The sequence below is a fragment of the Dasypus novemcinctus genome, chromosome 10 (genome assembly GCF_030445035.2).
Source record: "Dasypus novemcinctus isolate mDasNov1 chromosome 10, mDasNov1.1.hap2, whole genome shotgun sequence".
In the NCBI taxonomy this organism is placed as follows: domain Eukaryota; kingdom Metazoa; phylum Chordata; class Mammalia; order Cingulata; family Dasypodidae; genus Dasypus; species Dasypus novemcinctus.
The window spans coordinates 170,901-193,124 of NC_080682.1; the positions used below are offsets into that span (position 1 = coordinate 170,901).

General features: G+C 45.7%; 1 pseudogene; it reads right to left on the minus strand.

The window, feature by feature from the left end:
- Nucleotides 1-859: 859 nt before the first annotated feature.
- On the minus strand, nt 860-22,047 carry LOC101417694 (ethanolaminephosphotransferase 1-like; annotated as a pseudogene).
- Between the last annotated feature and the right edge of the window lie 177 nt (nt 22,048-22,224).

Here is a 22,224-nt window from a genome sequence, read left to right on the forward strand (position 1 = left end):
ACAGGAGTTTCTTATGTAACATTTAAATGGGAAGATGCAGAAAATGTGCCACAGGACAAGTTGCTTAAATCAAAAACTTCACTACATAGTAGGAGAATAAAAGTAAAGGAGATTCAAGGTAAAGATAAAACAACACATAAAGTAACAAAAATAAACATTTGGTAGATTACAGAGGATTCCCTAAAATACCTGCGGTCCAGAGTCAGCAAAAAAGGCCCAAGCCACTCTTTTCCTAAAGCCCGGTGACTAATGCACCATCTTCCCAGAAAGTTCTAAACCTCAGCGAATTCCCACTCCATGCCAACATTCATCAACAGAAAGAGACAGTTATTTTCAGATGAGGGGACGGAGCACTAGGTAACAAATATACCTTTTTACTTCTATGGTCCTTAGTGCCACTCTTGGTGCTTCAAAATAACAATCCAGATTCCTCTTCCACTTTGCCCTTTTCCGTAACACAACACTTTCTTTCACTCAGTCAACCATCCTACAAATTTCCCCTTTGGCTAAATCAAACAGGAAATATTACCTACTATCAACAATCTTCATCTAGCTTTCAATGTGATATGCAGAAATGTATCTGAGAGGAACTAAAGGCTCCATTTTTGGGGTGGATGTGTTAAAAGATAATTTGTTTCATTGATTCCATTTCATGCAAACCAATAACCTTCAATATTTAGATAAGTAGAAAACCTATATCAAATTTTCACCTAAATGTGGCTCCTCCAATGCAGGCTAGATTACTTCAAATAGTTAATTTATAAGGCTTGTGTGATCTATTTTTGTATTTTCCCTCTGATTAGAAGTAGCCTGGTGCTGGGGGAAAAAAAGAAAAGGAAAGAAAATAGAATGTTTTCCCCTAACGAAAAGGCTGAAATCCTGTAAGATTGTTCTGCTGGCTGGAGGCAGGGGGTAGGGGTGGGTTGTTGCTTATAATAATCAAACACTGGCTTTTGATAACCAAGTAATGGTAAAGACAGGCTCCAACACAGAGCTTCTTACCAATAACCATTGCAGTGAATAGGTCTCTATATAAGAAATTAAACAGGAAAGGTTCATACCAGGCGTCAACTCCCACAATTGCAGTTACTATGTAGACAAAGGAAATAGTCACCTGGCTAATGTCATATCCCCATGGCAGGAAAAGAATCCCTGTGTTATACTTCTCCCAGTGAGACAGGATGAAAGAAAACAAAACTACCCATAACAGGAGACAAAGAACAGAAGCACTGACACCAGTTGATCCTGGTCCAAAGATGAAATAGACAGTTACACAGAATAAACACACGACCAACTATCGAGGCCGTGGTCAAAAAGCTCCCCAGGGGGTGCTGGCATTTGTTCTGCGGGCTTGCTTTCCATCCGCACCATCAAGAGTGTAGGCTGTGCAGTTGAGGATGTCCACTACAATCCAAACCCAATTAGGTACATGCTTGTGACCTGGTGCTGAAGCGTAAAAGTCAGGGTCACAGTGTGCCAGAAGAGAAAACGGGATATGACCAGCAGAGAGCCAGAGAAGGTCATCAGATTCGGAGCCAGCCAATAGGAAAAACCTTTACTATAACATGCCAAAATGGGTGCATGATAGACAGAGAAAGTGGGTTGGTGTCCACAGCACTGTACTTACAGTGGAGGAACCTGACAGATGCCGTCTCAGCCAGGTGATCAAGGTGAATGTCAACTGCAAAATGTCAGGGAGTGAGTGCAGCTCGGTGGTTGAGTGCCTGCTTCCCACGAGGTCCCAGGTTCAATCCCCGGTACCTTCTTGTACTGATCAAAGCCAACCAGCTGCTCCAGGCTCACATCTTCGTAGCCAACTATTGTGACCACCCAGGAACCAAGCGCCCACTCGGCAGCGACTCTCTGCGACGAGGCTGTGCAATATGAATCCAAAATTTCTGTGGAGGAGATTTTGTATCTCTTTATTTCATTTGGACAATGTTCCCTTAATTTCCTTTAGTTCTTTGTATATGGATTCTTTAGTTCATTGCACATATTTAAGATAGTTGGTTCAATGTCTTCGACATTAATGTTCAAGCTTCCTCAGGGACGGTTTCTGGAAAATTCTTTTTTCCTGTGAATGGGTCATAATTTCTTATTTATTTGTGTGCTTTACAACTTTTTGTTGAGAACTGGGCATTATGAGTGTTATATTGTTATAACCCTATAAATCTAGATCTTCCACTCCTCTGGGATTGCTAGGCATTTTTCCCCCTCTTCTCATTGAGGGCTGAAGCCATCAATTTGTGACTCTTCCAAACTCTTATGGCTCCCAAATGGATAATGGAATTAGAAAAGAGAAAAAAAAAAGAAAAAAAAAGAGGTACCTCATCTCACGGACTCTCTTGCCTCTTTTGCCTGAGAAGGACTAGAACGAGCGCCACCATTAGAGCAGCCACCCAGCAATCCAAGTAGCCACTCAAAAGCAATGACTAGAAATCAGCCCTCACACCGGGTTTTGAAAACTGGGTCTTTATAGCTTAGCCTGGCAATATTCAACTGCACTAGAATCCCAGACTGCAGACTCCAGTGCTTCTTGCCAACAGTTGGGGAGGGGTGCTAGCAGCTACTCAGAAGGTGAAATTCACCAATATTTCAATTTACCCGCCTCTTAGTTCATTTCTTCCCTGGATGCGTCATGGTGTTCCCTGGACTAAAGAATTCCAAACAGTTGATTCAGATTTCCTGGGACCACATGCTTAGTTGGATCCTTACTCTAAGATTTCTTCATCTATTCAGAGTTTTAATGGTGAATGTCGTAGCCACAGCCTTGATTAAATCCTTGCAGCCACATTGAGTTTTATTATTCAAGGGTTGCTGTAATATTTGTCTTTTATGGGCTAGGGTTGAAGGCTGTTGCCTCTTTGCTTTCCGGAAATCCTCACTTCCTGGACTTGGTCTATTTCCTTTCATCTTCCTGTCCCACCAGCCGTCAGTTTTCCTCAGCTCATCATGCCAAAGCGTGCAGCCTGCACTGCATGCTACTGTTTGCTCTACAACATCTTACTTTAGGACCACAGGTTCTTGTTTTGTGTATGTGTGGTAAAAGACACATAACATTAAATTCACCATTTTAACTACTTTAAAGTGTGTCATCAGTGACATTTAGTACACTCACAATGTTGGGCAGCCATCACCTCTATCTAGTTCCAGTATATTTTCATCACCCCAAAATAAAACTTTGTCCTTGATGGGGCAGTAGTTTTAAATTTCTCCCTGCCATAGTGCCTGCCAACCACTAATATGCTTTCTTTCTCTATAGATTTGACTGTTGTGGACATTTTGAATAGTAGAATCATACAACATGTGGCCTTTTATGTCTGGCTGCTTTCATTTAGCATTTAACATTTTCAAAGTTCATCTATGTTATTGCGTGTATCAGCACTTCATTCCTTTTTATGGCTGAATAATATTCCATTACATGGATAGATGTTTATCCATTCATACATTTTTGGACATTCACACTTTTCCACATTTTAGGTGTTATGTATAGTGCTGCTATCAATATTTGTGTATACATTTTTGTTTGAACATTTGTCTTCAATTTTGGGAGAACATGCCTATGGTTGGAATTGCTGTATCACATGGTAAATCTATGTTTAACGGAGGAACTGCCCATTTTTTACAGTTTACGTTTTGCACCATTTTACAGTCCTATCAGCAATGCATCAGGATTCCAATTCCTCACATCCTCGCCAAGACTTCTCATATTCTTTTTTTTATTATTATTGTCATTCTAGTTGATGAGAAGTGGTATCTCATTGTGATTTTGATTTGCATTTTCCTAGTCACCATGACATTGACCATCTTTTCATGTGCATCTTGGCCATTTGTACTTCTTCTTGAAAAATGGCTATTCAAGGTCTTTGCTCATATTACAATTGAGTTATCTCTTTGTCTGTAGATTTTATGAGTTCTTTTTATATTCTACATATTAAAGCCTTATCAGATATACAATTTGCAAATATTTTCCTTTCATTCTGTGGGTTGTCTTTTCACTTTCTTGATAGTGTCTTCTGATTCATAAGTTTTAAATGTTGATGACATCCAATTTATCTATTTTTTTCTTTTGTTGCCTATGCTTTTGGTAACATATCTAAGAAACTGTATTAGTCAGCCAAAGGGGTACTGATGCAAAATACCAGAAATCTGCTGGGCGTTATAAAGGGTATTTATTTGGGGTAGGAGCTTACAGTTACCAAGCCACAAAGCATAAGTTACTTCCCTCACCAAAGTCTATTTTCACATGTTAGAGCAAGATGTCTGCCGATGTCTGCAAGGGTTCAGGCTTCCTGGGCTCTTACATTCCTGGGGCTTGCTTTTCTCTGGGTTCAAGATTCATTTCTTCTTGGGGCTGGCTTCTCTTTCCTCTGTGAGCTTACTTCCCAGGGCTCCCGCTTAAGTCTTCAGCAACAAACTCCAACATCAAAACTCCAACATCAGAAACTCTCAACTCTTTTCTTCCCCATGCCTTTTATCTGTGAGTCTCCACCCACCAAGGGTGGGAACGCAGTGCCCTAACCATAACTCAGTCATGCCCAGGTACAGACCAGATTACAAACACAATCCAATCTCTGTTTTTGGAATTCATAACCATATCATACTGCTACAGAAACCATTTCCAAATCCAAGGCAATGAAGATTTCTCCTTATATTTTCTTCTACAAGTTTTATATATTCAGCTCTCAAATTAGGTCTTTGGTCTATTTTGAGTTAATGTACTGTATTGGTCAGCCAAAGGAATGCTGATGCAAAGTACCAGAACTCTGTTGGCTTTTTTTCTTCTTCTTTATTTTTTTTTAAATGTTACATTAAAAAAATATGAGGTCCCGATATACCTCCCAACCCACCAACACCACCCTCCCACATCAACAAACTCTTCCATCATTGTGGCACATCCACTGCACCCAGTGAGTACATTCTGGAGAACCACTGTGGCACATGGACAGTGGTCCACATTGTAGTCCACACCCTCCCCCAGTCCACCCAGTGGGCCACAGCAGGACACACAATGTCCAGCATCCATCCCTGCAGCACCACCTAGGACAATTCCAAATCCTGAAAATGCCCCCACACCATATCTCTTCTTCCCTCTCCCGACCATCAGCAGCCACCGTGGCCACCCTCTCCATGTCACTACTACAATTTCTTCCCTTACTAATCACAATAGTTCCCCAGCAGAACACCAGTAAGTCCACTCTAATCCATACTCTTATTACTCCATCTTGTGGACCTGGGATGGCTATGTCCAGTCTCCCTCTACATCAAGAGAGGGTTTAGTTTCCACATGGATGATGGATGCAATTCTCCTGCTTGCACCTGTAGGCACTCTTGGCTCCCTGGTGTGGTGGTTGACCTTCTTCACCTCCCTGTCAGCTGGCCAGGGTAAGTCCAAGAAACCAGAGGGTAGGAGCTGCAAGTCTGCTGAGGCCCAGGGCCTGGCCGTCACATGGTCTGTTGGCTTTTTATAAAGTATATTTATTTGGGATAGAAGCTTACAGTCATGAGGCCCTAAAGTATCCAACTCAAGGTACCATAAGGGGAGCTTTCTCACCCAAAGTCTGTTGCCTTGTGTTGACACCAGATGGCAGGTGATGCCTGCAAGGGTTCAGCCTTCCTCTTACTCTTAAGGCTCTGTGGTCCCAAGTTCTGATCTCAGCTGCTGGCTGGCATAAGGTTTGTCTGTCCCCCTGGGGCTCATTTCTTTCCGGGCTCAGCTGCTCAGTTCTCTTTACAAGATCAGCTGTAGGTTATCAGGCTCATCTCTCTTCCTGGGGCCTCTGACATATCTAATGAGTTGTCTCTCTTTCTCTGTGTTCTTCTTCTCTGTGTATTTACTTCCTGGGGCTCCAGCATAAAAAACTTAAACTTTTCCCTCTGCCCTGTCATTTTCTCTGGTGAGTCCCTGCCCCCATGTCCTACTGATGTGGCCAAATCAAAGCCCCCGTCTTAATTTAATCAAGGGAAAGTGAAACCTCTAAATCTAATACAATCTAGTATGCCCAGAGGAACAGGCTAATTTACAAATCTAATCCATTATCTATTTTTGGAATTCATAAATAACATTAGACTGCCACAGGTACAAACTCACTGTACTCATAAGGGTACAAATTCATTCTTTTGCAGCTTTCCTAGTACCATTTGTTGAAAAATCTATTCTTTCCTCAAAAAAGTAAAATATCAATTGACCATAGATGTATGGGTTTATTTCTAGGCTCTCAGTTCTATTCCATTGATCTGTGTGTTTATCCTTATTCCAGTGCCTGCTGTTTTTATTACTGTACCTTTGTGAATCACCCAAATTTGTTCTTCCTTTTAAAATGGTTTGGCTCTTCTAGGACCCTTGCAATTCCATATGAATTTTAGGATCAGCTTGTCCATTTCTGCAAAGAAAACAGAATTTTAATAGAGGTTACATGGGCTCGCTAGATCAGTTGGGGGTATTGCCGTCTGAACAGTAGTAAATCTTCAGAACCATGAACATGGGTGCCTTTTCATTTACTTAGTTCTTCTCTAATACCTTTCAAAATGTTTTCTAGTTTTCAGTGTACAAGTCTTGCACCTCGTCAGTATTCCAAAATATTTTATTCTTTTAGATGCTGTATTAGAAACAGAACCAACTGAAGATAACTGTAAATAATGTGAGATTTTATAAAATTCTCTCACACGACCATGGGAATGCACAAGTCCAAATTCTGCAGGGCAGACTGCAAACCAGAAGCTGTGATGAAATTCATTAATGAGTTCCCAGGAGACACTGGTTGTCCAAAGTGGAACTGGAAATTCTCTCTCTGAATGCTGGAATCATTTCCCCTTTTAAGACCTTCAACCGATTGGACAAAATATCACTCATTGCTGATGGCGATCTCCTTGATTGATTATAGATGTAATCAGCCATCTATGCAATCAACTCACTAATGATTAAAGTCCATGGAATGTCCTTGTATTACAATTAGCCCAGTGCTTGCTTGACCAAGCAACTGGGCACAATTACCTGGCTCAGTTCACACACTAGTCTAACCATCACAGATGCTATTGTAAATGGAATTGTTTGGATTTCATTTTGCGTTTGTTCATTGCTAAGGTATAGAAATACAACTGAGTTTTTTTTTTTGTTTTTTTTTTGTTTTTTAAGATTTATTTATTTATTTAATTTCCCCCCCTCCCCTGGTTGTCTGTTCTTGGTGTCCATTTGCTGCGTCTTGTTTCTTTGTCCGCTTCTGTTGTCATCAGCGGCACGGGAAGTATGGGCGGCGCCATTCCTGGGCAGGCTGCTCTCTCTTTTCACGCTGGGCGGCTCTCCTCACGGGCGCACTCCTTGCGCGTGGGGCTCCCCCACGCGGGGGACACCCTTGCATGGCACGGCACTCCTTGCGCGCATCAGCACTGCTCATGGCCAGCTCCACACGGGTCAAGGGGGCCCGGGGTTTGAACCGCGGACCTCCCATATGGTAGACGGACACCCTAACCACTGGGCCAAAGTCCGTTTCCCACAACTGAGTTTTTAGTCTTGATCTTGTATCCTGCAACTCTGCTGAATTTGTTTATTGGCGCTAATAGTTTTTTTCATGAACTCTTTAGGGATTTCTCCCTATAAGATCATGTCATCTGTAAATAGTGATAGGTTTATGTCTTCCTTGCCTGTAGGTGCCTTTTATTTCATTTTCTTGACTAACTGCCTTGGCTACATCTTCCAGGTCCATATTGGACAGAGGTGATTAACGTGAGCATCTTAGTCTTGTTCCTGATTTGGGAGAAAATCCTTTCGTTTTTCACCATTGAATAGGACATTAGCTATTGCATTTTCATATATGATCTTCATCATGTTGAAGAAGTTTATTGAGAATTTTTACCATGAAAATGTGTTGGATTTTGTCAAATGTTCCTTTCTGCATCAATTGAGATAACCATGTGGCTTTTTTTCTTCATTCTCTTAATGAAATATTACACTGATTGATTTTCCTATGGTGAACTTCCCTTGCATTCTAGGGATAAATTTCATTCAGCCCTGGTGTATAATCTTTTAAATGTGCTCCTGGATTCTGTTTGTTAGTATTTTGTTGAGGATCTTTGCATCTATATTCATGTTGGTCTATCGTTGTCTTTTCTCGTGATGCTTTTATCTGACTTTTTAATAATGCTGGCCTCAAAAAATAAGCAAGGAAGTGTTCCCTCTCTTTTAACTTTTTGTAGAACTCATCAGTGAAGCAATCTGGTCCTGGAGTTATCTTTGTTGGGAAGTGTTTTTTGTTGGTGGTGGTGGTGTTTTTTTTTTTTAATTATTTTTTAATTGTCTTTTTTTTTTTAAGATACATAGATCACAAAAAAAGTTACATTAAAAAATATAAGGGGTTCCCATATACCCCACCCCCCACACCCCCATTCCTCCCATGTCAACAACCTCCTTCATCATAGTGGCACATTCATTGCATTTGGTGAATACATTTTGGAGCACTGCTACACAGTATGAATTATAGTTTACATTGTAGTTTACACTCTCCCCCAGTCCATTCAGTGGGTTATGGCAGGATATAATGTCTAGCATCTGACCCTGCAATATCAATTAGGGCAGCTCCAAGTCCCAAAAATGCCCCACATCACACCTTTTCTTCCCTCTCCCTGCCCTCAGCAACTCCCATGGCCACTGTCTCCACATCAGTGATACAATTTCTTCCATTGCTAGAGTCACAATAGTTCTATAGTAGAATACCACTAAGTCCACTCTAATCCATATTTCATTCCTCACTCCTGTGGACCCTGGGATGGTGATGTCCACTCCACCTCTAAATCGAGAGGCGGCTTAGATCCCACATGACTGATGGATGTGATCCTTCTGCTTGGAGTTGTAGGCACTCTTGGTTCCCTGGTGTGGTGGTTGACCCTCTTCACCTCCTGTTAGCTCATCTGGGTAAGTCCAATGAACTGGAGAGTAGGATTTGCAGCTCTGCTGAGGCTCAGGGCCAAGCTGGCACATGACCAGTCTAGAGATTCACGTCTCCTGAGTATTCACCAACCCCAGCGCCTACACCTACATGGGTGAAATCTATGATAAAGTGGAGGTACGTAGTTGTAAAGGGAAGGGATAGGACGGGGGCAAAGGGATACTACTGGGTGGGGCTTTGCAGGGAAGTTTTTGATTACTGGTTCAAAGTCTTTATTTGTTACTGGTCTGTGGTTGGTTGGATTTTTTACCCCAACAAGCACATGTTCTTAATCTTCCTTCCTGTAGGTGTGAGCCCGTTGTTGGTAGCACCTCTTGAAGTGGCTTTGAGCCGAAGTGCGGCCGTGTCGGTAGGGGCAGGTCTTGATCCAGATACTGGAGGCCTTGTGAAGAGGACCCGGAAGTCACAGCGGCAAGAAAGAAGAGGACATGACCTGTGACCGCGGGCGGGGGCAAAAATGCAAGCCAACGACACCGAGGATGGTCGGCAGCCAGCGCCAGCATGCCACCGCCTTCAGGGAGAAAGCAAGTCTTGACGATATCTTGATTTGGGAATTTTTTTTGGCTTCGAAACTGTGAACCAATAACTTCCTGTTGTTTAAGGCACGTAATGGTGTGGTATTTGTGATAGAAGCTCTGAAAAATTAAGACAAGGTCTTTTCAGTTGTCTAAGTTGTTGGCATAAAATTGCTCACAGTATTCTCTTAGAGTGATTTTCCCCTGTTAGGTCAGTAGTCATGTCCCTGCTTTCATTTCATTTTATTTCATTTCATTTCTCTCTCTATCGCTTTTTTGGAATATCGCTTTTTTTTCGTTATTTTGATAAAATATACATAATTTAAAATTTACCATTTTAACCATTTCTAAGTGTACAATTCAGTGGCATTAACTATATTTACAACATTATACATCTATCATCTCTGTCTATTCCAGAACTTTTCCATCATCCAAAAAACTCTGTACCCACTTAGCAATACCTCCCCTTTCCAAGCCCCCCACCCCAGCCTCTCTCCTACTTTCTGTCTCTATGAATTTGCCATTCTGGACACCTCCTGGAAGTATAATTATTTTTTTTCCTTGTGTCAGACTCATTTCACTTTGCTAAGGTTTCCAATGTTCCTCCACATCGTAGAGTATCAGTACTTCATTTCTTTTTATGGATGAATCATCTTCCATTTTATGGGTAACCATATTTAGCTTATCCACTTTTCTATGGATGGACACTTAGATTTTTTCCACCTATTGGCAATTGAGATTAATGTTGTTATGAATTTGTTTGGGTCCCTGTTTTCAATTATTTGGGGATATATATAGGAGTGGTGTTACCATGTCATGTGGTAATTCTATGTTTAACTTATTAATGACCTACCAAACTCTCTTCCACTGTGACTGCACCTTTTTATATTCCCAGTAGCAATGTGCTAGGGTTCCAATTTCTTTACAAGCTTGCCAACACTTACAGTTTTCCGTTTTTTGGATAATAGCCATCCTAGTAGGTGTGAAGTGATATTTCACTGTGGTTTTAATTTTCATTTCCCTAATGACCAGTGATATTCAGCATGTTTTCATGTGCTCATTGGCCATTCTTATATCTTATTTGAAGAAATGTTTATTCAAGTCCTTTGCCTTTTTAAAAGTGGGTTGTTTGCTTTTTTTGTTGTTGAGGTGTATGAGTTCTTTATATATTCTGGATATCAAATCCTTTTCAGATATATGATTGTCACATGTTCTCTTCTACTCTGTGGGTTGTCTTTCACTTTCTTTATAGTGTCTTTGATGCACAAAAGTTTTTAATTTTCATAAAGTTCAATCGATTGCTTTTTTCCTTTTGTTTCTTGTGCTTTTGTTGTCATATCTAAGAATCCATTGCAAAATTCAAAGTCATAAATATTTTCTCCTATGTTTTCTTCTAAGAGTTCTTTTCAGTTTTAGCTCTTAAGACAGGTCTTTGATCTAGTTTAGATTAATTTTTTATATGGTTTAAGGTAATGGTCCAATTTCACTTTTTGCATGTGGATATCCAGTTTTCTCAGCAATGTTTGTGTAAAGACTGTACTTTCCCACTGAATGTTTGGGACTTGTTTTGATTTCTTTGGGATGTTGTAACAAAGTACCACACACGAGGTGGCTTAAAACAGTGCAAGTTTATTGTCCCCAGTTCTGGAGGCAGAAGTCCAAAACCAAGGTGTCAGCAAGTCCTTCTCTCACCGGAACCTGGAGGGAGAACACTTTTTTGCCTTCTTTGCTTCCAGTGTTTGCTGGCAGCCCGCGGCGTTCCTTGTGTGCATCACTGCATCCTCGCCTTCCTCGTCCCACGTCCTTGTCTCCATCTTCATAGGGCGTTCTCCTCCACAGGTCTCTCCCCTTTGTATACGGGCACCACTTGTATGATTGAGGCCACCCTAATTCAGTTTGGCCTCATTTAACTAACACTCCTAAAGGTCCTACTTTGGAGTCCTTCGAAATTCTAAATGAAGTTTAGGATGAGTTTTTCTATTTCTGGAAAAAAAAAAAAACCATTGAGATTTTGGGAGGTGTTTAATTTCCTAGGTTGCTCCAAACGAATACCGTGAAATGGGCTGGCTTAAATAATGGGAATTATTAGCTTACAATTTTGAGGCTGAGAGAATGTCCAAGTCAAGACGTCACCATGGCGGTGCTTCTTCCTGAAGACCGGCCGCCGCGGCCCTGGGCTCCTCTGCCACCTGCCGAGGCACGCGGCGGCGTCTGCTGGGCTCTCCCTGCTCTTTCGGGTGTCACTGAGTGGCTTCTTGCTTCCACGGTTTTCTCTCTCACACTCTCTGTATTAATTCCGCCTATAAAGGACTCCAGTAAGAGGCCTAAGATCTGTCCTGAATGCGGTGGGTCCCACCTTAACTGAAGTCACCCTATCGAAAGGTCCTGCTGACACTGGGTCCCCACGCACAGGAAGGGGTTAGCCTTGAAGCCTGTTCTTCTAGGGTACAGACAGCCTCAAACCGCCGCAGGAGTGGTTACATTGAACTTGTATGTCACGTTGGGTAGTATTGTCATTAGAACAATAGTAAGTATTTCAGTCCATGAACATGGAATTTCTTTTTCATTTATTTAGGACTTTAATTTCTTTCAGTAATGTTTTATAGTTTTCAGTGTGCACATCCTTTATTTCCTTGGTTAAATTTAGTCCTAAGTGTTTTATTTTTTGATGCTATTATAAATGGAATAGTTTTCTTAAGTCCCTTTTCAGTTTGTACATAGCCTGTATATAGAAATACAACTGATTTTTACATATTGATTTTGTATCATGCAACTTTGTTGATTTGTTTATTAGCTCTAACAGTTTTATGGTGATTCCATAGGGTTTTATACATGTATGATTACAGCATTTGCAAATATGTAATTTTACTTTCTCCTTTCCAATCGAGTGCCTTCTATTTATTTTTCTTGCCTACTTGCTCTGACTAGATCTTCCAATCCTATACTGGACAGAGGTGGCTAACATGGGCATCCTAGTCTTGTTTCTGATTTAGAGGGAAAGCTTTCAGTCTTTCACTTTTGAGTTAGAAATTAGCTGCTTTTAGCCGGCTTTTATATGTGGCCTTTATCATGTAGAGGAAGTTCCCTTCTAATCCCAGTTTTATTCAGAGTTTTTATCATGAGGATGTGTTGAATTTTGTCTAATGCTTCTTCTGTATCAACTGAGAATACTGCATGGCTCTTTTCCCTCATTCTACTAATGTGGTGTATTACCTTGGTTGATATTCCTGTGGTGAACCAACCTTGCATTCCAGAGATAAATCTCACTTGATCCTGGTGGATAATTATTTTAATATCTCCTTATATTGTTTGTCATTATTTTGTTTAGAATTTCTGCAGCTTTATTCATAAGAGATGTTGGCCTATTTTCTCTTTTTGTGTTGTCTTTGTCTGGCTTTAGTGACTAGGCAATGCTTGTTTGCTAGAACGAGTTAGGAAGTGTTCCCTCCTCTTCAATTTTTTAGAAGCATTTTGAGAAGGGTTATTGTAAATTCTGTAAATGTTTGGTAGAATTCACTGATGAAGCCATCTGGTCCTGGGCTTTTCTTCATCCCCTTACTTGTTATAGGTCTGTTCAGATTTTCTATTTCTTCTTGAATCAGTTTGGGTAGCTTGTGTGTTCTAGGAATTTTTCCATTTCATCCAGGTTATCAAATTTGTTGGTATGCAGTTGTTCATAATATTCTCTTATAATCCATTCATAACTGTAAAATGGTAGTAATAGTCCCACTTTCATTTCTGGTTTTAGTAATTTGCATCTGCTCTCTTTGTTTCTTACTCAATACAGCTAATGGCTTGTCTATATTGTTGGATTTTTCCAAGAACCAACCTTTGGTTTTGTTGATTCTATAATTTTTCTGTTTTCTATTTTTAAATGTCTTCTCTAATCTTAAAAATTTCTTTCTTTCTACTAGACTTGCATTCATTTGCTCTTTTTTGAGGGCTACAGATTCTCGAGCAGCCTCCAAATGTCACAGGTGGCAAATTTATCACATATTTTCTTGCTGCTTAACATGAGTCACCTTTTTCCATGGCCAATAACAACTTTATTATTTGCTGCCATCTGACCTTAGGCCAGTGACACATTTTTAAGGTTTTTAATTATTGAGTCATTTCACTTTTAAGACCAATTTCTGTATCAGTCAGGATGAGCTTGCTTGTGCTGAGGTAACAAACAATCCTAAAGCTCAATGATTTAAAAGGAAGATTTGTTTCTTGCTCAGGCTTCAACTCCAGGGTGGGTCTGCAGTGGTGTCGGGGCCTCTTTCTTGCAGCACCCGGGCACCCGGATGCGAGGTCCATCCTCACACGCTTCCATGGCCACCAAGGCAGGGAGCAAGGAGACTTAGTGAATTACATACATTCTCCGTTTTTGCCCAGAAGCAACATCTATCATTTCCACTCTAATTCATTGGCCAAAGCAAGTCCCATGAGTATGTCTAATTTCAGAGCTGGTGGGGAAGTGGTCTCCCCCTGTGATAGTATGAAGTTTTGAGAATCCCAGAAAAGATCAAGTTCTTAGAACTAACCCACTCCTGTGGGTGCGAGGCCCTTTGCTTGCTTTGGACTCTGTGAAGGGACCTTGCCTGGATCACTGTAGAACCTTCGATTGGACTCTGTCACTGAGCTGTGACCCAGGCTAGGTCTCTGCCCTCTTGCTGGGGTCGTGTGTAAACTGAGAACTGGAAGAAGAAAGACACAGAGAAAGACCGCCGTGAATTGGACCCTGCCGTGTGAGAGAGAGGACTGCAGGAAGATGGAGAAGCCCTGAGAGCTGGGAGGCTGGACCAGCAGAGCAGGCCCCAGGCCAGGAGAAGCTGCCATTCTGCTTTGCCATGTGGCAGGAGCCCGGGGTCCAAACCGCAGCCAACGTTTGGTGAGAAAGCAACTCTGCTGATGCCTTGATTTGGACATTTTCACAACCTTGGAACTGTAAGATTTTACCCTAATAAATCCCCATTATAAAAGCCAACCCACTTCTGGTATTTTTGCGTTGGTAGCTTTGGCAAACTAAAACTCCTCCCATCTGTGCAGAAGGAGGAAGGCTGGGGTGTTTGGTGAACAGACTGATGATGCAGGAGCTTCCAGGAAGAGAGGGCGATGGTCTCAGGAGGAGCGGAAGGCACCTGCAGAATGTGGGGGTGGGAGAACAGAGCCTCCGCTTGAGAGGCAGCGGGGAGGGGGCGTTGTGTCGTTATCATCCAGGGAAGAGCCAAGTTCAGCTGGGACAAGGAGGTCGGTGCCCTCTCCTGGAGCAGCGCTCACCCTGGAGCTCGAGGAGCAATGCTTTCTGTCCTCTGCTCTCAGCTCAGGGTCTTCTCAGCATGTCCTCATCGCCTGCAGTCGCCTGACGCCGCTGCCCCGTCCTCCAGCACTGCCCCCAGTTGCTCTCGCTGGGCGCCGTCAGCTGCCTTCCAGAAGGCGCTGTGTGGCTGCAGCACCATCGCTCTCTGAGTAACGGGCTTGGGAAGGACGGTATAGGAGGCGTCATTCCCAGGCCACACCTTGGGGAGCCAGGGAACGTGGCCGGGCAAGCCTTTCCCACTCACGCACGCCCCCTACGTCTTCGGGATCCCCTGCAGCACGTTGTTGGGGCCACATCCCAGCAGTGCCCCCTTCCCAATTGCCCCTTTGCTGGAGCAGTAGGGCCCACTCCCCGTCCTGCTCCTCTGGGGACTGAAAGGAAAGGAATTCTGCTTCTGGACAGAGTCTTCCAGGCATTCACCAGGCACGACTCCTACCTGTCCCGAGCTGCAGCCCTGGGCCCTGCCGAGGCACATAGACTCACGTGCCCATGCCCAGTGTGCAGGGGACACTTCCGGGGTGCTGGGAAGCTCCCCACCAGGAGAGGCCAGCCTGTGCTTGAGAACTGTTCTCCTGTCCAGTGGGCTGGGGAGGTCTTCAGAACTCAAGCCCTCGCAGTCTGCAGCCAGCCCCACAGCAGGGGCAACGCCCCTTCCTCAGTGCGTCTGGATGCCCCTGCCAGGAGCTGGGGACACAAGAGGCACTGAGCACACTGGAGCAATAGCCAGGAGGGGCTGCATCAGGATAAACTTTAAATCATTGAGATTTTGAATTTGCCAGACCCCATCGGCTATGCCAATGGACACACACATATTTTTAAACTAACCTTCATATTTGAAGGACAATTTTGCCAGATAAGGAATTCTCAGCTGGCAGTTTTTCTCTTTCAGAATCCTAATTGTATCATACCACTGTCTTCTCACCTCCATGGTTTCTGATGAGAAATCTGCACTAAGTCTTACTGGGTATCCCTTTCATGTGATGGTTTGCTTCTCCCTTGCTGATCTCAGAATTTTCTCTTTATCTTTGATGTTCAAAGAGTGAGTAGTGTGTGTTTTGGAGTAGGTCTATTCAGATTTATTCTGATTAGGGTGCGATGTGCTTCTTGGGCATGGAAATTCATTTCTTTCATGAGAGCTGGAATATTTTCAGCCACTATTTCCTCAGATCCTCTTTCTGCCCCTTTCCCTTCTTTTCTCCTTCTAGAACTGCCCCGACACGTTGTTGTTGTGTTTCGTGATGCCATTCAACACTGTGAGCCTCTATTCAATTTTGTCCATTCTTTTCTCTCTTCTTTTTCTTTCCATTTCATCTGTTCTGTCTTCTGTATCACTTATTCTTCTATCATTTTGCGTCTGCTGTTGTATGCCTCTAATTTGTTTTTTTTAAGATTTATTTTATTTATTTATTTCTCCCCACCCCCTCATTCTCACTTGCTGTCTGCTCATGGTGTGCTCATCTTCCTTGTAGGAGACACTGGGTATTGAACCTGGAGCCTCCCATGCGGGAGAGAGGCCCCTAATTGCTTGAGCCTCCTCTACTCCCTGCTTTGTTGTGTCTCTCTTTATAATTTCCTCCTTGTGTCTCTCTGGCAGCCCTCTCCGTTCAGGGCCTGGTTGGTGCGTGTTCACTGCACCGTGGACTGGATCAGTGTGACAGAGGGTCCTGCCCAGAGGCCAAGAGCCTCGGAATTCCAGCTTTTTCTGGGGCAGTTCTCTGACCTTCGCTGGCCGTCCCTCCCTTTTCCCAGGTCGGAGATATTTCCACTCGACTCTGCAACCTCAACCAAGCCCTGCAGCAGAGCTGGAGACGCGGAGGCTCATCTCCCAAGGCAACGCTGGGCCCCTCCCCACCTGGACGGGCTCCTGGGACTTGGCCACCAGACCTCTGGGCCGAGAGCTGAGCCAGCCCCAGGCTGGGCCCTCCCTCTCCCCTTCCCTGAGGAGAGGGACCCCGAATTCTGGGTGGGGCAGGCGCCAGCCCCCCCAGTCGCAGCTTCCCCTCACCGTCCTAAGGGCGAGGTTCTCTTCCTCTGCCCGTGCCCTAAACCAAGGACTTTTCTCCAGGCCGCTCCTGCCGTCCTCCAGCTGTTTTTCCGAGAGGAGAGAATCCCACATCTTTCCAGTTCACCATCTTCCCGAAGTCCCTCTTAAAGGGTGGTCGTGGCTTGCAGCCTTGCCACCGCCTTCCCTGTGACCCCCCCACACGCTCACCTCCTCCCTGAGCACCCTGTAAGCGAAGTGGTCTCAGCAGGGCACCCTGGGACCCCTCCAGCCTGCTCCCCTCTCCCCACACGTGCCCCCATCCTGGCAGCTCAGAATTTCAGTCCTCCCCATGATGGATGCAGGATGACAGAATACCTGCAAGTAACTTGTTTCTCTCCCTGTTGCTAGGATACAAAGGAAAGAATTGTATGTAAATCAGAAGGTAATGAAATAAAACCCTCTTTTTTTGTGCCAAATTCCACTTTTGGTGATCAAGAATATCCTGCTGAAGCAATGAAGTATGAAAAACAGCTTCAACTGGTTGGCTGGACCTGCGCGGAAGCAGCCCCTTGCTGTCCTCACTTCAATTGCTTAATTAACATAGTGAAATTCCCACCCGGGGTGGAGTCGTCCGCCCCTTTCTTGATCATGTGCAAGCATGATTTCCTGAACATACTAATCATACAATTATACAACCATGTGTGTTCATCCATATGCATAAAACTAATGCATAATCAATGCTAAGTAGTAACTTGGGTATTTAAGCAAGAGTGGAACTGCAGCGCCGGGAGTTGGGTCTGAGTTGCTTTGGACGGGCCTTGGCTCCTCACCTCTGCAGTCGTGATAAATGAGTTTGCCTAACTCTCGTGTTGAGTTTTCTTCATGCCATCTCTGGTTATCCATCAAGGCCCTGCCTCGAGGCCTAACAAATTGGCACCCCAGGTGGGACTAAATAAATAAATAAAAATAGTAACCAGAGAATGCTGCCAGGGTGAGCTGTGGAGGGGGTTGTCTGCACCGAGGCATCCCTGACTCCAGCGGCCGCTCGGGATCTTCCGAGGACTCAGGGGTCCCCGGGGCAGAGTCCCTTTCCAGCCGCCAAAGGAACCAAGGCTCACAAGGTTAGGACAGAGGGCCGGGTCGTCTCCTTCCCCTGGCGGGTGAGCTCGTTCCTTCGTTCATTACTCTTTTTCTTTAAGTTAATGGCTAGTTAGCACTTGGTTTACCTTCACTACGGTAGTGGAGGTTTGGTGCTAGTGGGAGAGGTTCCGTGGGTTTGAGCCCCACTCCCTCACTCCCTCTAAGGGGAAGCCTGCTGCCTTTTGTCCTTTACTTTTGGCTGTTCTCTCTCTCTCTCTCTCTTTCTGCCGCCATGGGGAACGAGGCGCCGGTACCTGAGTGCTCCCCACTAGGATGCATCCTGAAAAATTGGTCTAAATTTGGGGGATCTGGATTACAGAAAAATAAATTATTTTTTGTAATGAAGCCTGGCGTAGATATAGAAGACAGAGAAATTTGGCCAGAAAATGGGCCTTTGAATTTTCATACTATACTGCAACGGGATTTGTTTTGTAAACAGCAAGAGAAATGGGCAGAAATCCCATATGTTCAAGTCTTCTTTGAGTTGTGGAAAGATAAGGAAGCTAGAAGGAGCTGTGGGTTAATGCTGTGTGGGCCCCCTTCAGCCCCGGTTACAAACACAGCTGAGGTCCTGGGACCCCCTCTTAGAACCCACTGATGAAGTCCTTGACTTAAGTACCCCAGCCCCTCATTATTCTAGACCACCTCTGCCTCCTCCCCACCAGGGCCACTGCCAAAACCCGCTCTTCCCTTAGAGATACCAGGCCCCTTTCCCTCCCGCAAGGCCTTTCCTCCAATCCCCCCCCATACTCGGACTGGAGCTGTTTTTGGCCAGGGCAGCCCCCCCCCCCCCCAATCCAAAGGAGACAGCAGGTCAGTTCCCCGTTCTGGCAAGTTCCAAAAAGAATTGATGATCAAGGACGACCCCGAGGCTTTCTTTTCATCCACACTCCTTTCACCGCCTCTGATTTATTTAGTTGGAAAAATAACACTCCGGCTTATCGTGCAGGTCCTGAGAAAGCAAAGACCCTGTTTATTTCCACTTTTGCTGCACACGATCCAACCTGGGCTGATATACAAGCCCTTATAAATGTCCTCCTCACCCCCGAGGAAAGACGTATGGGCCTGGAAAAAACAAGACAAGAAGCCGAGGCTTCTCAGCAGGCGGCACCTCAAAACCCGGTTTACAGCTCCCCAAATGAGGCAGGCCCTGAAATGATCCCCGTTGGAATCCTAATGACCTAGGCCATGAGAACCGCCTTGACCACTGCGGTCTGCATTCCTGCTGGGCTGTGGAAAGGTGCTCCAAGGCAAAAACCAATCCCTAAATTACAGCAGGTCCAGCAAGAACCGCAGCAAATCCCTCAGCCTTCCTTCAATGCTTTTCACTAAATCACAAGGGGTCCAACAAAAACCACAGGAAATTTTACGTATCTTTTGTTATTTGTAGACACCTTTTCAGGATGAGTGGAAGCTTTTCCCTGCTGCACAGAACAGCATTCCACGGTAACTAAATTCCTCCTCCAGGAAATCATCCCGAGGTTGGGATGCCCCAAACAACTCAGCCAGATAATGGGCCTGCTTTTATTTCAGCTGTGGGACAGGGTGTCAGTCAGTGTCTTGGAACTGGGTGGAAACAGCTGCAGCCTGGAGACCTGAGGCATCAGGAAAGGTGGATGAACTATACTTAAAGAAAACCTTAAGTAAAATTTGTCGAGAAACAGTTGAAATGGACAGAAGCACTTCACCTAGCTCTCCTTCGGTTAGGGTGGCCCCTAGAAGAGGACTTGAATTAAGTCCTTTTGAGCTGATGTATGGAAGGCCCCTTCGACCCAATTCACCAGCGCCCTTAGAGGGAGCCTCCATGAGCGGGCCTTGCAGGTAGGAGAGCTGCTCACCTCCAGGCACCGTTTGCAAATATGCACCTAAAATACCCCACGGACCAGCCCCTCCACCCCCTCTCAGTCCCGGATCAGGTTCTTTTAAAAGTTTAGGAACAAAAACCCTGAAGCTCAGCTTAAACCTAAATGGGCGGGACCTTACACAGCACTTTAGCCTCTCATTCTTCTCTTTTTTTTTTTAAGGATTTATTTTTATTTATTTAATTCCCCCCCTCCCCCCCCCCCCCCCCCCCCCCCCCCCCCCGGTTGTCTGTTCTCTGTGTCTATTTTGCTGCGTCTTGTTTCTTTGTCCGCTTCTGTTGTCGTCAGCGGCACGGGAAGTGTGGGCGGCGCCATTCCTGGGCAGGCTGCACTTTCTTTCGCGCTGGGCGGCTCTCCTTACGGGTGCATTCTTTGCGCGTGGGGCTCCCCTTCGCGGGGGACACCCCTGTGTGGCAGGGCACTCCTTGCGCGCATCAGCACTGCGCATGGCCAGCTCCACACGGGTCAAGGAGGCCCGGGCCTCCCATGTGGGAGACGGACGCCCTAACCACTGGGCCAAAGTCCGTTTCCCTCTCATTCTTCTCTTAAGCTACTCAGTCAAGTCCTGAGTCCATCAGTCCAGTGCAAAATGTTTCTACTTATCAGAGCCAGCAGATAAAGGAGATCCTGAACTGCAGATCACACCAGAGCAGGAAGCAAAATATGGAACCAGCTGAGGACCTGTGGTTTCTGTTCAAGAAGAAAAAGCTCCACCCAATACCAAGGCCGTTCTTTCTTCTACAGAACCTGCCAGTAACCAGCCCTGAGGGAAGGTACCAATCATCCCTCACACATATTTTGCAAATCATCCAGAACCTCTACAATAGAACCAAATGTTGGTACTGTGTAAATTTGCACAATCAATGCCTAAAACAGCTTACTGTGAAATGTTTAGGTTAATCTATACCTTGAAAGGAATGTCCAGAGCAGTCTACTTAAATAAAATTCAACAGGCTTTTACAAAAGCATTCCCAAATTCCTACTTACTTTTTATGCATATGGATGAACACACATGGCTGGTTATATAACTGTATGATTAGTATGTTCAGGAAATCACGCTTGCACACATTGCATAATCAAGAAAGGGGCGGATGCACTCATGCACTGATGCACACTCTCACACACCCATGCACACATTTATTCACACTCATATGCACATGCTCACACATGCACTCACGCATACTCACACATTCACACACGTTCACGCACACTCACCCAGGATGACAGCCCCTCTGCCCTGGGCACCTGGGTCCCTGCCTTCCCCCAGGTACAGAAAAGGGTGTGAACTAAGGAGGTTAGGTGTCCCTCTCCAGCCAGCAGCCAGGAAATGTGACCAAGGACCTACTGCATGCCGGGACGGCGCCAGACCCCAGCTCATAAATGGAGACAAGAGCAGATCTAGTTGCTCACTCGGCCAGTCAACAAACATCCCCTACCGCCTGCTCTGAGTCCTGCTGGGAAAGGCCTGGAGGGAACAAACTCAACGGGGCTCCCGTCCAGCAGGGAAGTCTGACCCCAGAGGACCACCAAGACCCTGCCTGGGTGGCTAGACACACAGAGGAGCCCAGGACGGAGCAGGCTCCTCCTTAGCAAGGAGTTCTGGAAGGTTCCGAGGAGCGGCCACAGGCCCACCAGGAGAGGGGACAGCAGTTGCCAAGGCCCGGGGCCAAGCAGGGGCTGCCATCTGAAGGGACCATGGAGCTCCGGCAGCCAGGAGTCAGAGCAGGCCTGCGGGGAGGGGGACGCCAGCGTGCGGGCCCCACCCGGGGCCATGGGGCTCCAAGGAGGCTGGATGTCCAGGCAGCAGGCTGCCACGTTGTCTGGACAGGTGTGCGGGCAAAGCTGAGGAGAAAGGCCAGATGGAGGGCAGAGTGACCGGGGAGTGCGAGGGCAGGTACCACCAGGACATACCAGGGCCACCGGTGCCCAGGGACCCTCTCCAACGTGCCCTCTGGCCAGGAGCCAGGAACCGCCACCCGCGGCCAGGAACTTCCTGGCCCGGAGGCTGCCTCGCCCTGCCCCGGGCATGCCTGGCTGCGCTGGGGGGCCTCCAGCAGGGAGGGGCTGCTGCCTCAGCAGAAGCCGCCTCTGCACCCCACGCGGTTGCTCTGGGGGGGCCTCCAGGGCTCCCCTCCCTCCCAGCGCCGACCAAGCCCTGGAATCCGAGCTCCTCCTGAACTTGCTCCTCTGCCCAGAGCACGTCCTGTCCATCTCCTTCACCCAGCCCCACCCCCAGCCCCAAATCTGGCCTCCGCACAGCCCCTGGCCCGCACCCAACTCCCCTTGCCCCGGGCGCCATCCCTGTGGCTGACGGCCACAAATGCTTTGAAACTCGAGTGCGGCCTTAGCGCTTTGCTTCTAACAGGAGGGAGACGAGGCCTCCGTGTTCTCAGGGCACTAGCCAGCCTAAGGGAGAGGTTGTGGTGCACAGCCTCGGGCCTCAGGGGCACGACAGGCTCATGCCGGAGCCACCGGC